General features: G+C 43.1%; 1 long non-coding RNA gene across 2 annotated transcripts; it reads right to left on the bottom strand.

The window, feature by feature from the left end:
* Nucleotides 1–6189: 6189 nt before the first annotated feature.
* On the bottom strand, nt 6190–16438 carry LOC122279905. 2 transcript variants are annotated; one of them, XR_006229689.1, is made up of 4 exons: nt 16016–16438; nt 15736–15843; nt 7107–7203; nt 6190–6407 (listed from the first exon to the last, which is right to left on the bottom strand). It is a non-coding gene; the product is annotated as an uncharacterized LOC122279905 (long non-coding RNA). The 2 variants fall into 2 exon arrangements; XR_006229688.1 differs by having other exon boundaries at nt 7107–7186.

The following is a 16438-nucleotide window of genomic DNA, read 5'->3' as shown; positions in this document are numbered from 1 at the left end:
TTTGACCCCCTTTAAGAAAAACAGATAAAACCAACATAAACCAAAAACCAAAACTAAACCATACAACAAGAACTAAAAGAAACCAGCATGCAAAAACATAACTAGATAAATAAAAACAAGCAAACAAGCTCAAACAAATAAAACAAATAAAACATGTCAAATAGCAACTTTACTTAAAATAAGTTTTTAAAACACAACTTTAAAAACGTTTTGGTACTACCTACGGGACATGTGGTTTTACCCAGAGCCAAACTGCTCTGATACCACCAGTGACGCCCCCAAATCCCCACGCACAGACACGGAGAAATCGAGACGTCCGGATGATGACATCACGGGTCACCACCCTATCGCCAAGTGCCAAGTGTGTGTATAAGCAATAAATGTATATGAAGAAACACGCAGTGGATAACGAAACTCATAACTAAGTACCAGAATTTTTCTTATTTAATACAAAGCTATTCAAAACATACATAATAAAATATTACAAATCACAAATATTGTTTTAAAAACTAACTACAAAGCATAGACTTTGACTTCAGCACCCCGGCGGAGCTGCATCCTTGGGCTTAGCCTCCTCCTCTTCCTCGAACTCTGCACCAAAATCTATGGTACCAAAAATGGTGCTGCAGGTAAATAAAATCCAAACACCACTAGATAGAAACATATAAAACTCAAACAATATGCATGAAATGATGCCAATGCTCAAAACCCATAAAATCATATTTTTCCACGCACGCCAAAAATCCCATTTGGCCCAAAAACATATCCTTTCCAAATATCACGCCAAAAGTCACATTTGGCCCATATCCAACTCATATCCATTAACCAAATTAATCCGTATGCACCATGACCTCCCCTAGGGGCCATCCGCACACCCTGGCTCTTGTGCCAAACTGCAGGTAACGACTACGCGTGTGACACCTAAACGAGCGATGCCCAGTTCCGCGCCCGGCGCGTTCGTAGCCAAGCATCCTCTAGCCCCGCTCCCGTCGTCGCCCAGCGAAAAATCAGGGGGCGTCACTTAGTATATTACGCTCCCGAGTGACCAGAGGAGCTCCATCGAGATAATAACCCATCTCGGGTTGGGCTCGTGAGACACACGCTCCCAAAATCTATTTACGCCAATAAAACGATATTTTCTCAATTTAATTAAAATGCACATGTATGCAATATGTAACGCACGCCTCATGGCACAAATAACCAAGCAAAGCACAAATAGTCAAAACCAAGCACTCAGTCCTCAAACTGTTCGACCCCCGAACTTCTCGGACTCAGTCCAGAATCAACCAACCAACAGATAAATATTTATTAAATGAGAAAAATATATTTAAATCTAAAAATAGGGTTTGAAAAATACTTATAGTGCTATATATTAATTTTCGATGGATCGGCGCGTAGCAAATGGTGAAGGAAAAGCAACTTAATAGTGAAATTTCACTGTGGCCGTGGGTTGTAAAATATCCACTTTTGAACAGGGACAAACCAAAGCTCGGGATTGATAGGGAATGGTTTAAGGATGTTTATGAAGCTAAGAGAAGTGAAGTTTGGCCGTGGGTGGCGGCAAAAACGGCGAAGGAAGGCCAAAATACCCAAATTGGAAAGCTAGCCCGTGGGGACTGTTCCGACGATGGATTGATGCCAGAAATGGGTGGGTTAGGACGGCAAGGAGTCGGTAATGAAGTGTTGAAGAGGTAGTGGTCGGAGGTGGAGCGACGGCGGCAAAATGGAGCAAAAGTCTTTCGGCTTTGAGTGACTATTCCGGCTAAACGGCGGGATGGTGGTGAAACTTGGTGGGTGTGATCACCGGCCGGAGGGGAAGAAAACTGGGTGGGTGGTATGCCGCATGGTGGCCGGCGGCAGTGGTTCTGGGTGGAGAGAGAAAAACGAACGGAAATGGGTGGGGAGAGAGAGTCGCGCGGGAGAGAACCGGAAGGAAGAGAAAGAAAGAAAGAAAAAGAAGAAAAAGAGAAAGAAGAAAAAAAAAAAAAAAGAGAAAAAGAAAAGATGAGGGACAAGAAATGAGGTCCAATCCTCACTCCGGAAACCAAAACAGATCCGCCGAAAACGATATTAAAAACCGTAAAACGACTAAATAAATTAAACACAACATCCAATAAATTAAAAACCAATTTAAAACATAATAATTTAAAATAAATAAACCAATATATTAATTAAATTAAAAACAACCCTTCAGTGAAAATGCACGTAAAAGCAGGTCATCACATTAGACCCAAATTTATACATTTAAAAAAATATAAACTTATTAGAGTTGTATTTTGAATTAACTTGAATTCCACTTCAAGTTTTTAACAAATTTTATATATCTACAATTTTTATTAATGTAGTTTATGATAAAACCTTGGGTTTGATAATTAGTACTTTAAAAATCTTTTTATACTTGAGATAATCTTTAAATAAGTTGGATTATTATTTTTGAGTTTGAATTGAGGTCCAAAATTCAAGATATTAGAACCTATCTATTTATTTGTTTTCATCACTTTATTTTCACGGTTGCACAAGTTCACACACAACCCCATAGACTCCATGCACGCTTATATCACTTCCGTCCCTAGGGTTTTATTTTTTGGTTCCTACATACACTACAAAAGAAACCTCAAGCCGGCGCAATATCATTCTACACACAAGTTGTGACGCCCCCAAATCCCCATGCACGGACACGGGGAAATCGAGACATCCGGATGATGACATCACGGGTCACCACCCTATCGACGTGTGCCAAGTGTGTGTATAAGCAACGAATGTGCACGAGAAACACGCAGCGGATAGCAAAGTCAAAACTAAGTACCAGAATTTTTTTTTCTTAATTTAATACAAAGCTGTTTAAAACATATATGATAAAATATTACAAGGCACAAATATATATTTAAACTAACAGCAAAACTTTAACTTTAACTTCAGCACCCCGGCGGAGCCGCATCCTCGGGCTCAGCCTCCTCCTCCTCTTCCTCGAACTCTGCACCAAAATCTACGATACCAAAACTGGTGCCGCAGGTAAGTAAATTCCAAACACTACTAGATAAAAACATATAAACCTCAAACAATATGCATGAAAGGATGCCAATGCTCAAAACCCATAAAATCATATTTTTCCACACACGCCAAAAATCTCATTTGGCCCAAAAACATATCCTTTCCAAATATCACGCCAAAAGTCACATTTGGCCCATATCAATCTCAAACCATTAACCAATTAATCTGTATGCACCATGACCTCCCCTAGGGGTCATCCGCACACCCTGGCTCTTGTGCCACACCGCAGGTAACGACCACGCGTGTGACACCTAAACGAGCGATGCCCAGTTTCGCGCCCCGCATGTTAGTAGCCAAGCATCCTCTAGCCCTCACCAGCAAAGGGCCACGGAGTTGGTGCATAAAGCGATGCCCAGTTCCACGCTCGGCGCGTTCGTAGCCAAGCATCCCCTAGCCCCCGCTCCCGTCGTTGTCCAGCGACAACTCAGGGGATGTCACTCAGTATATTACACTCCCGAGTGACCAGAGGAGCTCCACCGGGATAATAACCCATCCCGGCTTGGGCTCGTGAGACACACACACCCGAAAATTCACTTACGCCAATAAAACAGGATTTTCTCAAATAAAATAAAACGCACTTGCATGCATCATGTAAATGCAATTTCAATGCACAAACAACCAACCAACCATAAATCAATAAATCAAGCAACTCCGTCCTCCATCCATCCGACCCCCGAACTCCATAGACTCAGTCCGGAATCAGCCAACCAACAGTAAATATTTATTGTGCTATATTTACAGTGCTATATGGTATTTTTAGAAAGTTCACGGCGTTGCAAACGGCGGAAGAAAAGTAACGTAACAGTGAAATTTCACTGTAGCTGTGGGTTGTAAAATACCCACTTTTGAACGGGGACAAACCAAAGCTCGGGATTGATATGGAATGGTCTAGAGATGTTTATGAAGCTAAGGGAAGTGGAGTTTGGCCATCGGTGGCGGCGAAAATGGTGGTTAAAGGGCTGAAATACCCAAATCGGAAACTAGCTCGTGGGAGCTGTTCCGGCGACGGTTAGAGGCCGGAAATGGGTGGGTTAGGACGGCAAGGAGTCGGTGATGAAGTGGTGAAGAGGTGGTGGCCGGAAGTGGAGCGACGACGGCAGATCGAAGCAAAAACCGTGTGGCTTGATGGTGGTTCTCCGGCTAAACGACGGCTCCTTTGGCAGTGGAAATTTGTGGGGTGGTTTACCGGAGGGAGGGGAAGAGATTGGTGGTAGTGGTGTGATGCACGGTGGCCGGCGGCTGTAGGTCTGGGCGGTTGGTGTGTTTGGCGTGAAGGAGAGGAGAGAGAGAGAGAGAGAGAGAGAGAGAGAGAGAGAGAGAGAGAGAGAGAGAGAGAGAGAGAGAGAGAGAGAGAGAGAGAGAGACGCACAGGGGAGGGGGAATCGCACCGGAAAGAAAGGGGAAAAAGAAAGAAAAAGAAAAAGAAAAAGAAGGAAAAGAGAAAAGAGAAAAGAGAAAGAAGAAGAAAAAGAAAAGATAAAAAGAAAAGATGAGGGAAAAGAAATGATGTCCAGTCCTCACTCCGGAAACCAAAACAGATCCGCCGAAAAAGACATTAAAAACCTTAAAATGACTAAATAAATTAAACACAACATCAAATAAATTAAAATCAATTTAAAATGTAATAATTTAAAATAAATAATGAATATATTAATTAAATTAAAAACAACCTTTCAGTGAAAATACACGTAAAAGCGGGTCATCACACAAGTCCCCACGGTTGCACAAGTTTAAGTTGCAGAACAACCCTTCCTCCTTCCACAGCCACGCAAAACCATAGCACAACCCTTCCTCTATCGCGCAGCATCAGTCTAAATGGAAAAGAGCACCACCGTTTGTCCCCTGTTTTTCCATACCCAAAACAAAGCATCCACCGATCCCCTTTTTGCCAAGCACAGTAAGCTTCATCAAATTTCATATTACTTCTTTATGCTTTTGGGTTGAGGTTTCTACTATAAACGACATCACATAATCAGCCTTAATCTATGGGATTACATCTAAGTTTGAAATTGTAATTTATTGAGCAAGCATACTGCCTTGAAGCAAATTAGTTTTGGCGGTTCTTCGGTTAAGCTTCTATTATTTCTTCATTACCTTTTAGGTGGCGTCATTTTTGTTATAAATGATATTGGTTTTTGACTTTGGCTATGCCATTTTTAATGAATAAAATATTACGAGGGTTATATCACAGTTCTCTGGTTATCATTATAACATGCCACATGGTGGACTGAAAGTAAATGGAACTACAATAATGTATGTCTCTATGTTCCTTTAAAAACGGCCACTACAAAAAAAAGCAAATTTAGCGGCGTTGGTTATAAGCCGGCAAGTATCCAAAAAAACGCCGCTAATTCATTCGCGGCGGTTTTCCAACGGCGTAACCGTCCGCCGGTAGTGGAGGGTCGCTATTTTCATTGTTCCGGCGTTTGCGCAAACGCCGGTATTTGTAAATCTCATTAGTGGCGTTTGTATCAATTTAGCGGCATTTCTTGAAACGCCACCACAGTACCTACATTAACAGCGTTTCTTGAAACGCCGCCAATTTATTGTTGCCATCCCTGACATATACTAGCGGCATTACCATAAACGCCGCTGCTACTATATTACCGACGCATCATATAAATTGACGGCATTTATTTAAATGCCACTAATAGTACATTGGTGGCGGCACATTGAATTTGTTAACGGCGTTTATATGATCGCCACCACTTTTTAAAATAGTAGCGTTACGATAAATGCCACTACTAGTAATTTGGCAAATTTATTAACGGCATTTATTTAAACGCCGCCACATTACGTTGCCAATGCATTATATAAATTAATGGCATTTATTTAAATGTCACTAATAGTACATTGGCCGCATATTGAATTTATTAACGGCGTTTATCTAAATACCACCATGAGTTTTTTTTTTATGTATTGAGGCTTATTGTAAACGCTGCCACTAATTCATTGCTGACACATTTTTTAAATTAACGACATCAATATAAACACCATTCTAAACACCGCCACTAGTTCTTTGCTATTGCATTTTTGAAATTAACGATATCAATATAAACGCCGCTACAAATACATTGCCCTCCAATTAGATTAATTAACAACATTTAGAATGCACCAATAATATGATATATCACAATTAAAAATATAAATATAAATTAATAATAAATATGATATAATGGGTCATTATTCATATAATAAAAAAAATTACAAATCAAATCACATGAAAGTTTTTTTTCATGGAATATTCTTCTTCTTCACATTGTGTTTGTCATTAGTTTTGAGACCATTTCTTTCATGAGTAGTCCTTCTTCACATTTATCCAATAGTTCTTTAAAATTGTTATGCAATCGTTGAGCCTGGAAAAGATAAGAAAAATCATACTATATTAATAAAAAGTAATATATGTTGAAGGAATAATAGATGAAGTGGCAAATGTGATTGGAAATGAAGCAGATATATATGTGTGTGTGTGTGTGTTAAAGGTTCTAAAGAGTAATATATGTTAAAAGAAATAAAGAGTAATATTTGCCAAAGGAAATGAAGCAAATATTGTGCTGCAAAAAGAAAATAAAAAATCAGTACAACGTGCACATTACTTAAAACACCAGATTCACTAATATGTTCTTAGTTGAATAAGCTAGCTAGGATGTAAGGAAAACTCTCACCTCCACCTGAAGAGTACATAGGTCACATCTTACATAATACATATACAGGGAAACTTCTTCAAATTGAGTAGAAACACCAATATGCTTTGCTCAGTTGCTCAGTTGGACTCATTTCAAATTCAGTAGCAAATCTTAGTTATTCAGAACTTCACCTCTAAATGCTACATGATACATATACAAGAGAACTACTCTAGATGCCAAATCACAAGTTCACCATGCAAGGCTAAAAGTTCTAAAAGTATATTTTCAAATTCTAAAAATATATGTATTCAAGTTGTTGCATAAACTAAAAGATTAGATTTACATCTAAAAAAATAGGATTAATCTTAAACAAAGTAGTTTGACCCCAAAAACTTCCAAAATCCAAAAACATCATTTTCTAAAACTCACATTGTCTTTCTAAAACTCATTTGGACTCTGATAGAAATCCCTCTTCCTCCAACAGAAACATCCCTATGGTGTAGAGGAACCTACAAAATGTGAATGACTGAAAGGTGGTAAGTTTATACACAAAACGCATGGATCATGCTTTTGTATACATAACATTCTTTACATAAAAGATATAGTGGACAACTAGACATGTGACGCCCCCAAATCCCCAAGCCCGAACACGGGGAAATCGAGACGTCCGGATGGTGACAACTCGGGTCACCATCCTATCGACGGGTGCCAAGTGTGTGCAAAGGCAACATATGTGCACAAAGAAACACGCAGCGGATAACGAAAATCATAACTAAGTACCAGAATTTTTTCTTAACGTAATACAAGCTGTTTAAAACATACATAAATAAAATATTACAAAAACACAAATACAGTTTTAAACCAAATATAAAGCATAGCATCAGCAACCCGGCGGAGGCGCATCCTCGGGCTCAGCCTCCTCCTCTTCATCCTCAAACTCTGCACCAAAAGCTACGGAACCAAAAATGGTACCGCAGGTAAGTAAAACCCAAACACTACCAGATAAAAACACATAGAACTCAAACAATATGCATGAAACATGCCCAATGCACAAAGCCCATAAAACATAATTTTTCCACACACGCCAAAATCCCATTTGGCCCAAAAACACATCCTTTCCAAAAAAACACGTCAAAAGTCACATTTGGCCTTTATCCTACTCAAACCAGAATCCATTTTATCCATATGCACCATGACCTCCCCTAGGGGTCATCCGCACACCCTGACTCTAGTGCCACACCGCAGAGTACCACTACGCATGTGACACCTAACGAGCGATGCCCAGTTCCACGCCCCGCGTGTTCGTAGCCAAGCATCCTCTAGCCCTCACCAGCGAAGGGCCACGGAGTCGGTGCGTAGGGCGATGCCCGGTTCCGCGCCCGGCGCGTTCGTAGCCAAGCAACCCCTAGCCCCCGCTCCCGTCGTCTAGCGACAACTTAGGGGACATCACTCAGTTTATTCCGCTCCCGAGTGACCAGAGGAGCTCCACCGGGATAATACCCCATCCCGGCTTCGGGTCGTGATACACACGCACCCGTAAGACCACTTACGCCAATACACAGGCTTTTCACACTATTTCACAAACACACGTGCATGCACCATGCAATGCCATAACAATGCATAAAAAAAATCCAACAACATAAATCAAATAAACAGGCAACTCCGTCCTCCATCCATCCGACCCCCGAACTCCTCGGACTCAATCCGGAATCAACCAACCAGCAGATAAAATAAATTGAAAGAGCAATATATATTTAAATCTGAAAATAGGGTTTGGACAATACTTACAGCGCTATATGGCAATTTTAGAAAACACGCGGCGTTGCAAACGACGGAGAGAAAGCAACGTCACAGTGAAAATTCTCTGTGGCCGTGGGTTGTGAAAAACCCACTTTTGAACGGAGACAAACTAGGGCTTGGGATTGATAGGGAATGGTCTAGGGATGATTGTGAAGCTATTGGAAGTGGTGGTTGGCCGTGGGTGGCGGCAGAAACGGCGGTGGGAGGCCGGATTTCCCAAAAAGGAAAGCTAGCTCGTAGGAGCTGTTCCGGTGGTCGTTGGAGGCCGAAAATAGGTGGGTTAGGACGGCAAGGGACCGGTGATGAGGTGGTGAAGAAATGGTGGCCGGAGGTGGAGCGACGGCGGCGGATCGGAGCAAAAGCCGTGCAGGATTTAAAGGGGTTTTCTGGCCAAACGGTCGGCCGGATGGGCGTGAGTTTTGGTGGGAAGGTGCACCGGAGGGAGACGAGTCGACCTCCCTTGGAATTTCATAGGGAGCCATCTGAATGATCACATGGAAGATGTTATTGTATGCAAACTCGATGAGCGGAAAATGATTTTCCCAACTCCCTTGGAATTCCATGACACATGCTCGCAACATGTCTTCCAGGGTCTGAATGGTGCGCTCTGACTGGCCGTCTGTCTGCGGGTGATAAGCAGTACTGAACTTCAACTTAGTACCCAAAGCTGCCTGCAAACTCTTCCAGAACTGCGACGTGAACCTCGGGTCTCGATCCGACACTATACTCTTTGGTATGCTATATAGCTGCACTGTCTCTTTGACATACAAGCGGGTCAACTTACCCAAAGAGTCGGTGTTATTAACAGGCAGAAAATGAGCACTCTTCGTTAACCGGTCAACAATCACCCAAACAGAATTTTTCCCACTAGGCGTTCTCGGCAAACCCACTACAAAGTCCATCGTGATGTCATCCCACTTCCACTCAGGAATAGGGAGGGGTTGGAGCATACCTGCAGGTCTTTGATGCTCGGCCTTCACCTGACGGCATGTGTGGCATTTCTCAACATATAAGGCAATGTCCTTCTTCATTCCATCCCACCAGTAATTTTTCTTCAAGTCCCGATACATCTTTGTACTGCCGGGATGAGCTGAATAAGGGGTCGCATGAGCTTCCGCCATGATCCACTTTTTGAATTCAGAGTCCTTGGGGACCACTCTGCGATCTCGGAACCGAAGTATCCCATCGTTATCCATGCTATAATGCAACGGCCCTCGAGATTTTCTGACTCTTTTTCTGATGTTCAGCAGCTTCGGATCCTTTCTTTGGAGAGTCTTCAATTCTTCAAAATCAGTTACCCGAATATCAAGAACTGAAGATAAAATCTCCACTTGCTGCGAACTCTCTATAAGGAGCCTTCTCATCCCACAAATCAACGAATCCAATTCTGACGGCTCGGCTTCATTTTCCAAGTGTGACTTCCGGCTCAAAGCATCAGCAACTATATTAGCCTTCCCCGGGTGGTACTTGATCTCACACTGATAGTCACTGATTAGCTCCAGCCATCGCCTCTGCCTCATATTCAGATTTTTCTGGGAAAACAAATGCTTCAAGCTCTTGTGATCAGTAAATACCTCGCAAGCTTCCCCATACAAGAAGTGCTGCTAGATCTTGAGGGCAAAAACAATCGCAGCCAATTCTAGATCGTGCGTCGGATAATTCTTCTCATGGTCCTTTAGCTGACGAGATGCATAGTCAACAACCCGTCCTTCCTGCATAAGGACACAACCCAAACCAAACTTAGACGCATCACTGAAGACTACGAATGGCTTATGCGGTTCTGGGAGCGCTAACACTGGTGCCGTCGTCAACCTGTTCTTTAATTCCTAGAAGCTTCTCTCACATTTCTCTGACCAAACAAATTCTGTATTCTTCCGAGTCAAAGCTGTGAGAGGTCCGGATAGGCGAGCAAAACTCTCTACAAATCTTCGATAGTATCCGGCGAGCCCCAAGAAACTCCGGATCTCGCGCACTGTAGTCGGGCGCTGCCATGACAAAATGGCTTCTACCTTACTAGGATCAACAGCCACTCCGTCTCGGGAAATTACATGCCCAAGAAATTTAACTTCTTCCAACCAGAATTCACACTTGCTGAGCTTGGCGTATAACTGGTGTTCACTCAATTTCCCAAGTACCAGACGGAGATGATACACATGCTCTTCAACATCTCGGGAATAAATCAGAATATCATCAATGAACACTACCACAAAGGAATCCAGATAAGGTCGAAATACTCGATTCATCAAATCCATGAAAGCCGCAGGGGCATTAGCTAACCCAAACGGCATCACCTTAAATTCATAATGCCCATACCTCGACCTGAAAGCAGTTTTAGGCACATCTTGGTCTCTGATTCTCAGCAGGTAGTATCCCAACCTCAGATCAATTTTAGAGAACACGGCTGCTCCTTGAAGCTGATCAAATAAATCATCTATCCACGGGAGGATATTTATTTTTTATGGTCACCTTGTTCAATTCCCGATAATCAATGCACATACGGAGGGTTCCATCTTTCTTTTTAACAAATAAAACTGGTGCACCCCACGACGACGTACTAGGCTGAATAAATCCCTTCTCTACCAGTTCTTGCAACTGAGTCTTCAACTCTTTCAATTCAGCCGGTGCCATGCGATAAGGAGCTTTATGCACAGGAGCCGCTCCAAGTTCTAAGTCTATAACAAATTCCATCTCTCGCACAGGGGGTAGTCCGGGCAAGTCATCCACAAACACATCAGGGAATTCTTCCAGAACTGGAATGTCTGCCAAAGACTTCTTCTCAGACGGCGTAGACACCATCTGAACCAAGATCGCATCCGCTCCCCATGCAATCTCTCTTCTTGCCTGAATCGTCGATATAATCATCGGCTTTTCTTTTAATTTACTCCCCGCAAATTCCATACAATCACCATCTGGAAGCTGAAAGCTAATTATCCGACTTCTGCAATTAATACTCGCAGAATATCGGTATAACCAATCCATCCCGAGGATGATATCAAAACCCAACAGCTTGAACACCACCAAATCAACATCCAAGAACCTTCCCTCAAAATTTAACGGGCATCCCAAAGCAACCTTGGAACACCACACCATCTCACCATCGGGTAGAGCCACTACCATAGACTTCGGCAACGGTTCCGTGACCAAATTACACACCCGAGCAAACGTGGAAGATACAAACGACTGTGAAGCACCGGAATCAAACAAAGTACAAGCATAAAACTCATACAAACGGACTCTTCCTGAACCAAACACATCAACCCATGAAATCCAAAAAGCAAAGAATAAACCAAATACACCAAAAATTAAATCCAACTTAAAATTAAATTAATCCATACCTGTGATTACTCCAGCATCATGGGTCGCTGGCGCCTCATCATCCACCTCTCCGGGTGTGACAGCATAAACCCGGGCTTGCACTGCTTGTCTCGGGTTGGTTCTTCCACCGTGTCTACCTCCACGGCTTCCTTGAACTCTGACGGGGCAATCCCGAGTGATATGTCCCACTTGGCCGCACCGGTAACACTGGGGTCCGCTACTCATCCGACACTCGCCCTCATGAGCTCTATTACAAGCTCCACAAATAGGCACCCGTCCTCCCATACGAACACCTGAGGACGTATGAGGTCGAGTTCCGGTCCGCTGAACAAATTTCTGGGGCGAACCCGAGCTGCTTCCTTCACCAAAAAAACTCCGCCTCTTATGCCCTGGAGGGGAGCCCATACTCAGATTATTTTCCCGCTCCACAAGGGTGGCCACATCCACTAATTCCTAAAAAGTGGATATCCGATGGCTGACCACCATACGGCGTATGTCATGGCGTAGCCCCTCCTAAAAACGATCTGCTCGCATCTCCTCAGTGGCGATAAGGTGAGGAGCAAATCGCCCAAGTTCTATGAATTTCCAGGCGTATTGTTCCACTGTCGCGCCCCCTTGGACCAGATTTGAGAACTCTCTTGCCTTTTGCTTCCTTACCGATGCGGGAAAGAAGCGGTCATTGAACTCCTTCTTGAAACGCTGCCAGGTCACCGCAGCGAAAGATCCCAATTCAGATTCCAGCATCACCCTCTTGGTATCCCACCAATCAGAAGCGGTACCTTGCAAAAGATAGCTGGCGTAGAGTACTTGCTATGCCTCAGTGCATCCACACACCTCAAAGGTTCTCTCCAGATCTTTGATCCATTTTCCAGCCTGAAGTGGATCCTCATCTCCAGTGAAGTGTGGAGTCCTATGCGCCAGGAAGCGCTCATAGGTGCATCCGGCTTGCAGCATGCTACTAGACCCTCCTGGATACATCCAAGGCCCTCCCTGATACGGCCAAGGACCTCCTGGTTGTGGCCAAAACCCTCCTTGTTGTGGACAAAGCCCTCCTGGTGGTGGACAAGGCCCTCCTGGTGGAGGCCAGGGACCCCCTTGTTGTGGCCAAGGCCCTGTCTGTTGAGGCCTCGCACTCTGCTGCATAAACTCCTTCATCTACCGTATGGCTTGAGCTATGGAGTCATCTCTGGAGGTATTGTCCCGTGGTTCCTGAGTAGACTTCCTTGGTCTCCCCATTTTTCTGCCACAACACCACTCTTGACCCTCCTTTAAGAAAACAAATAAAATCATCATAAAACCAACAAAAACAAAACCAACACCACACGGCAAGAAGCAAAAGAAACCAGCTTGCAAAAACATAACCAAATAAATAAAAACAAGCAACCAAGCTCAAACAAATAAAACAACTGTACTTAACATAATTTTTAAAACACAACTTTTAAAAAAAAACAATTCTGGTACTACCTACGGGACATGTGGTTTTACCCAGAGCCAAACCGCTCTGATACCACCTGTGACGCCCCCAAATCCCCACGCCCGAACACGGGGAAATCGAGACGTCCGGATGGTGACCCGGGTTGTCACCATCCTATCGACGGGTGCCAAGTGTGTGCAAAGGCAACATATGTGCACAAAGAAACACGCAGCGGATAACGAAAATCATAACTAAGTACCATAATTTTTTCCTAACGTAATACAAGCTGTTTAAAACATACATAAATAAAATATTACAAAAACACAAATACAGTTTTAAACCAAATATAAAGCATAGCATCAGCAACCCGGCGGAGGCGCATCCTCGGGCTCAGCCTCCTTCTCTTCATCCTCAAACTCTGCACCAAAAGCTACAGAACCAAAAATGGTACCGCAGGTAAGTAAAACCCAAACACTACCAGATAAAAACACATAGAACTCAAACAATATGCATGAAACATGCCCAATGCACAAAGCCCATAAAACATAATTTTTCCACACACGCCAAAAATCCATTTGGCCCAAAAACACATCCTTTCCAAAAAAACACGTCAAAAGTCACATTTGGCCTTTATCCGACTCAAACCAGAATCCATTTTATCCGTATGCACCATGACCTCCCCTAGGGGTCATCCGCACACCCTGGCTCCAGTGCCACACCGCAGAGTACCACTACGCATGTGACACCTAACGAGCGATGCCCAGTTCCACGCCCCGCGTGTTTGTAGCCAAGCATCCTCTAGCCCTCACCAGCGAAGGGCCACGGAGTCGGTGAGTAGGGCGATGCCCGGTTCCGCGCCCAGCGCGTTCGTAGCCAAGCAACCCCTAGCCACCGTTCCCATCGTCTAGCGACAACCCAGGGGACATCACTCAGTTTATTCCACTCCCGAGTGACCAGAGGAGCTCCACCGGGATAATACCCCATCCCGGCTTGGGGTCGTGATACACACGCACCCGTAAGACCACTTACGCCAATACACAGGCTTTTCACACTATTTCACAAACACACGTGCATGCACGATGCAATGCCATAACAATGCATAAAAAAATCCAATAACATAAATCAAATAAACAGGCAACTCCGTCCTCCATCCATCCGACCCCCGAACTCCTCGGACTCAATCCGGAATCAACCAACCAGCAAATAAAATAAATTGAAAGAGCAATATATATTTAAATCTGAAAATAGGGTTTGAAAAATACCTACAGCGCTATATGGCAATTTTAGAAAACACGCGGCGTTACAAACGACGGAGAAAAAGCAACGTCACAGTGAAAATTCACTGTGGCCGTGGGTTGTGAAAAACCCACTTTTGAACGGGGACAAACTAGGGCTTGGGATTGATAGGGAATGGTCTAGGGATGATTGTGAAGCTATTGGAAGTGGTGGTTGGCCGTGGGTGGCGGCAGAAACGGCGGTGGGAGGCCGGATTTCCCAAAAAGGAAAGCTAGCTCGTAGGAGCTGTTCCGGTGGTCGTTGGAGGCCGAAAATAGGTGGGTTAGGACGGTAAGGGACCGGTGATGAAGTGGTGAAGAAATGGTGGCCGGAGGTGGAGCGACGGCGGCGGATCGGAGCGAAAGCCGTGCGGGCTTTAAAGGGGTTTTCCGGCCAAACGGCCGGCCGGATGGGGGTGAGTTTTGGTGGGAAGGTGCGCCGGAGGGAGACGAGTCGACCGGTGCCGGCGGTGAGCCGGACGGTGGCAGATCGGGGGGTTGAGGCTTTCCGGCGTGAGGGAGGGAGGAGAGAGAGAGAGACGGGTCGAGTGGGAAAGAAGAAGAAAAAAAAAAAGAAAGAAAAAAGAGAAAAAGAAGGAAAAAGAAAGAAGAAAAAAGAGAAAACGGAAAAAGAAAATGAAAAAAAGAAAAGAGGTGTAGGGAAAAAAGATGAGGTCTAATCCTCATTCCGGAAAACAAAACTAAACCGCCGAAACGAGATTAAAAACTACAAAACAACTAAAAGAAATAAAACACAACATCAATTAAATTAAAAAAAACAATTTTAAAATGCGATTAAATTAAAATAATAAACTAATATATTAATTAAAATAAAAACAACCATTTCAGCGAAAATACACTCAAAAGCGGGTCATCACAAGACAAGCTAACAAAAGGATCTTCTATCACTACCACCACGGAAAACCTCTACCCAGTCATTCGCAGCTGTTCTAATTATTGACCTTAACTATTGTGTTCACAATATTGATACTCAGCTACTGCTACACAGATCTTTTCAAATCTTGATTTAGCTTGGAATATAGACATGCAAGATAGATGTCGCTAACGGATTTATAAAAAACAAGCAATGCTGGACGTCTAACTAGCTGAGTTACACAAATTTCAGATTTTCACACACAAAAATTAGTAAGAAGAATCATAGATCCGATTTATATCCGAGAAGTGCCTAGCTTAAAAGCAATTTCATAAAAAAGAAAAATAAAAAAGAGGGCAGAAAAAGAAAGCGGAAGGCTACCTGACGAAGATGGCTATCTTTAGGAAGGAAGCTCCCAATCGTTTTCCCATACACCTCACAAGTAGAAAAGTGAATGAGACGCTTGCCGTTCTCTGAGCAGTACTTAACCTAATCAAATCACGAACATCACATTCAATCAAATCCTATCACTATAACAACCAAATCATTATAAAAGTAACAAAGCACCAACGACAAATCAATGCCAATTGATTAGGAAAACAGAAAAAACAAAGAACCGTGCCGAGAACATGCATGTTCCTATATCTCAATTAACGCGTACCACAGGGAGCGCATCGATGAAATTGCTGTAAATCGTGTCGAGTGGGCGCGTGTTGTAAATCTCAATTTATGTAAAGAATGTTATGTATACAAAAGCATGATCCATGCGTTTTGTGTATAAACTTACCACCTTTTAGTCATTCACATTTTCTGTTTCATCATATAATATATAAAGTTGGGCACGAATCAAGCCATTAACAACTTACCACCTTTCAGTCATTCACATTTTCTGTTTCATCATATAATATATAAAGTTCCTCAACTACAATGATTCCTTATCAAGTGCAAAAAACTCTAAAAATCCAAACTTACATGCAGATCAAATACAAGAATGTGGACATCAAGTTCGACATGCCTGTTTCACAACCATCAGAATGATGAACTAACAGCAAAGTATTCTACCAAGATGATGAAAGTGAGAATA

Source organism: Carya illinoinensis, chromosome 10, assembly GCF_018687715.1.
Source record: "Carya illinoinensis cultivar Pawnee chromosome 10, C.illinoinensisPawnee_v1, whole genome shotgun sequence".
Lineage (NCBI taxonomy): Eukaryota > Viridiplantae > Streptophyta > Magnoliopsida > Fagales > Juglandaceae > Carya > Carya illinoinensis.
Note: the sequence above shows the minus strand (reverse complement) of the source record. Positions and strands in the feature narration are given on the sequence as shown.